Raw genomic sequence first — 4602 nt, 5'->3', positions numbered from 1 at the left:
CCAGCCAAAGCAGCGAAGGCTTGAAGGCTTGAAGGCAGCTCCGGCTGGAGCGAAGGTCTGGGTTCCAGGTGCCGGAGGAAAACTGGTGCCGGCAGCCAAGGGAAGGGAAGACCTATTGCACGAATCTTTTCGTGCAACAGGCCTCTAGTCATAAATAATACAAAATGCATTTATTAAAATGTAGATAGCACTGTCACTTGGTAATCAGTGCTCAGTATGACGGGTCCCCTCAAACATCTGCTTTCACAATTAACACTATTCAGGCACAGGAAAACACACCTCTGTAGTTTAGTCCTATATCCTTACAACAAAACTGTATCTGAATGCAGTAAAGTTTGTGGTTTATATTGTGGGGGGTTTTGGTGCCAATTTCAAATAGAGTTTGATTTAAGACATCGTGTTTTGCCCTTACACTACAGTGCCTAGAAAGTGCAAGGTTATTTCCTCTCCTTGTGAACATGCTCCACATTCAAGTGTCGAGCTTGAAAGTTACTTGCTATAGCAGCTCAGCCATAAAACTACCATGGAATTTGCTACAAATTTGGGTCTTTCAATACTTTGTATGGAACAACAACTAAATGCATGTTCAGGTTGCCTTGATCCACCTGTTCACTGGTGGGCCTAGAAGAGGAGTTTCGTTGCTAAGGAAGCCCCAGGCTTACCTCCCGCACTTACCTCCTGCACTCTGGGACAGCTTGGGAAGGATAGAGTTGCAGACTTTCTCCAGCTCTCTCTGCTGATGCTCAAATTCTTCCTTCTCTGCAGTCTGATTCTTACCAAGCCAGGTGATAACTTCATTACATTTGTCAAGAATCTTCTGTTTATCCTCATCATTGAGCTGGACTTGAAGTTTCTCATCTTTGGCGATTGCCTCTATATTGACTACAAAGAGTATACGTGAATTTTTGGAAGATGCCTTGTCCCACCGCTTCTCCTCTTCAGCTTTGTACTTCTCTCTCAGCTTCTTGGACCATATGTTTGCTGTCTTCCTTGGTCAAACAGTTCTCCTGGTTAGTGATGGTAATCTTGTACTCTTTTCCTGTACTCGAATCCACAGCAAAGACATTGAAGGTGCCATTAGCATCAGTATCAAAAGTGACCTCATTCTGAGGAACACCACAGAGTACAGGTGGCATGTCTGTGAGTTCAAACTTGCCAGGTAGGTTGTTATCCTTGGCTATGGTGCACTAGTCTTTGTAATCCTGAATGAGCACACATGACTGGTAGTCAGAGTAGGTAGTGAAGGTCTGGATCTGCTTCAGGCCCAAGTATTTATATCAGACTGGTGGTTCTTGTTTAGGAAGGCTTAGAATTATTGATTCAATTTCTTCTTTTTTAAAAAAAATATTGACATTATTACAGATGTCCCCCATTTTACCACCTTTTTCTCCCCTCTACCCAGCGCCCCCCGACCCCAGGCTATCACCACATTATTACCTATGGCCATGGGATATATATATATTTTTTTTTGGGGGGGTTAATTTCTTCTAGTCCCCCTCACTCCCCATCCCTCTGAGATCTGTTAGTCTCTTACATGTATTCATGCCTCTGATTCTATTTTCTTTGTTAGTTTATTTTGTTCATTAGATTCCACATATTAGTGAAAATCATATGTTATTTGTCTTTCCTGACTGGCTTATTTTTTGCGTAGCATAATAATATCCAGGTCCATCATGCTGTTGCAAAGGGTAAGAGTTCCATTATTTTTTACAGCTTCATAGTATTCCTTTATGTAAATGTACTACAGCTTTTTATTTATTCATCTACTGATGGACACTTGGGCTGTTTACAGATCTTGGCTATTGTCACTAACGCAATGAACATAAGGGTGTATATAAGCTTTCTGTGCTCCAAGGCCGGCTTTCTGGCAGCAGTTGGCCCAGGGCGAGTCAGCAAACATCCCAGCACACCGGGGGATCCTCCTCCACCCACCTCCGCCTGCCTGCCAGCTGTCAGACTTAGTCACTGAAAAGGCTATTTCTGAAAGGGCTTTGGCAGCATTGGAAGGATGGGACTTCTGTATCTCCTGTGAGGGGGAGGTGCCACTCAGACTTCAGGGAAGAGGGTAGGTGTGTTTCCCCATTCCAGAGCCACACGACTGAGTCTATTATAGAATATTTCTCTGAACTGGGCAGGGCAGAGCCCCTCATAGGCACATCAGGGGGGTCTGCCTGAAGCCAGGAGTTTCTATCAGCTCTCTTGCGATGGGGACGCACCAGTCAGATTCCTGGGAAAGTAGGGGGAATGGTCCCTCCCCAAGCCAGTCATTGATGTCCCTTGAGACTGCCCAGACCCATAGGCCTGGCCTCTGCTGCTGACTCCTCATGCAAGGTTGAATCAAGATGCAAGGTGGGGCCAGCAGGATTCCAGAGGGTGGGATGAGCTATATTCCAGAGGGCAGGGTAGTTGCTTTTCCCCAGGCTGCTGTGGGGGGCCTGTGCCTTTCAGGATAAATGGCTGTTGTGTTATTGGGTGGGGGAGACTGAGCACAGGTATTTTGGCAGCTGCTCTCCCATGTCTGTCCTCAATGACTCTCACCCCAGACTCTCCTCAGGTGACTCTGGACCACACTGCTTCCCTCCACTGAAGCCCAGAGTGAGTGGCTGCAAAAGAAAATCCTGTAGTCTGGTCCTTTAAAATAAAAAGTGGCATTGACTGGCAGGCTCTGTATTTCCCTGGCCAATGGAAGCCCCATGGTAGCATTTCACCTCTGGATGCTACGTGAGTGGCTGTTCCCACCTCTTGTGCTCCAGGATGGGGATCAGAGCCTGGGGTTCAGGCCTCATTCTTCTCAGGGGGAAACCCCCAACTCTACTCTCCAAAGCTCTTAACCCTCCCACTCTCCTTCCCCCACCACACACCCTCTCCCCTCAACTCCTCCCTGACCCCCACAACTCCAATCTCCTCCACCACAGGGAGATATACCTCTGACTCTTGACCTGCCGCTTGTGGGAGCAAGGACAGCCCTGGTGTGACTCTGCCCTTCCTGGCAGTCTCCAGGTTGTTTCTGCTCGTCCTTGTTCAAAAGTCTTTTTAGCTAGTCTTCATTTGGAAATTCAGTTTAGTTTTATTTCTAGTTTGGTTCAGGGAGGAGGTATGAGAAAGATCAACCTACTCTGCCAGCATCTTGAAACTCCTCTCTTGAGCTCTTATCAATCATTTGGCTCTGTTTGGTGGTGTAATATTTGGACTTATTTTAGTGTCACATATCAACATCTTCCCGATCCATAAATTGTACTGGACACACAAGTGTTTCCCTGCCTAAGCCTCCATTCCCTTAATTCTAGGGTCTCCTCCTGCCTGAATTTTTGCCAGGAGGTAAGAAACAGGATCATATAAACTTAAGGAGGGTCCAGAGGAGACAGCAAAGTCTCTATCAGGAATGGGATATTGGGCTAGCACATGAAGTCTTTAGTACTTACCTGACTTTTACCTTCATGGTGATCACAGGCTAGTAGAGGAGGCAGCTTTCAAAGGGAATAGTTCCCATGTAGATAATTCAATGTCATAATAGATTTTATATAAAAAAAACAAAGGAAGGAAAGAGTAATTGTTGGACTAAAAGCTCCATGAGGGCAAGAGTCCTATTTATTTTAGGCATTGTTCACAATGCCTAAAATATAACATTAGTTAATGTACTAGAGGCCCTGTGCATGGATCCGTGCACCGTTGGGGACCCTGGGCCTTGCCTGTGTCCTCTCGCAATCCAGGACCCCTCAGGGGATGTGAGAGAGCTGGTTTCAGCCTAATCCCTGCATGCCAGGCTGAGGAACCTCACTGGTGCATGATCAGGACCGTGGGAGGGCTCCAGGGCGTGTCCAGCCTGTCTCGCCCAGTCCTGATTGGCCGAACCCCAGCAGCAAGATAACCTACCCATCAGAGCGTCTTCCCCCTGGTGGACAGTGCGCCGTCATAGTGACTGGCCTAACGGTTGAACGAATGTTGGGACACTTAGCATATTAGGCTTTTATTATAGAGGATATTTGTTTAATTGAGTGTATTCATTTATATCAAGTATATCCAATAGTTTGATTGATTCATTCAATTATTTAATCATTCACTTAGTCCTTTATTTACTACTTAAATATTTGTAGGTAATAAGGCAATTTTTCCCATTGAATTTAAATGTAAAATTATCCTTAAATAACATTAGGAAGAATTTTGATTAAATATAAATGAGAGTTATGACCTTGAGCACGCTCTGTGCTGATTCCTCTCAAGGTACATAGTATCATTCTCCATGGGCAGAAAAGAAAATTGAAGTTTATAGAGCTGAATTAATTTGCTCGGTTTATATAATGGGATTCAAACCCAGGTCTGTTTGCCTGACTCCAAAGCCTACGATCATTGCTTACCCAACACTGTCTTTGTTTGAAGATGCGGATCCTTAATGACAGGTCCTGGGGAGTGAATGGAGTTGGATTTATGGCTGGATCTGGTGCAAGTTAAGCTGTGGAATCCTTGATGGAATGCCCAAACTGGTTATAGGTATGGGAGCCCTGTCCTTTTATTCTTTTCTTGTGTTACGGAGTACTATTGTTACTCACAACAAGGAAAAAAGGTTTGACATAGATCCCTTGCATAATTAAACTTGAGGTAAGG

At 45.1% G+C, this 4602-nt stretch overlaps 1 pseudogene; it reads right to left on the bottom strand.

Annotated features, from left to right (window-relative positions):
- Window positions 1–675: 675 nt before the first annotated feature.
- Window positions 676–4602, bottom strand: part of LOC106695130 — an 18255-nt pseudogene continuing 14328 nt past the window's right edge.

Source organism: Myotis lucifugus, unplaced genomic scaffold (assembly GCF_000147115.1).
Source record: "Myotis lucifugus unplaced genomic scaffold, Myoluc2.0 scaffold_867, whole genome shotgun sequence".
NCBI classification, from domain to species: Eukaryota; Metazoa; Chordata; class Mammalia; order Chiroptera; family Vespertilionidae; genus Myotis; species Myotis lucifugus.
Note: the sequence above shows the minus strand (reverse complement) of the source record. Positions and strands in the feature narration are given on the sequence as shown.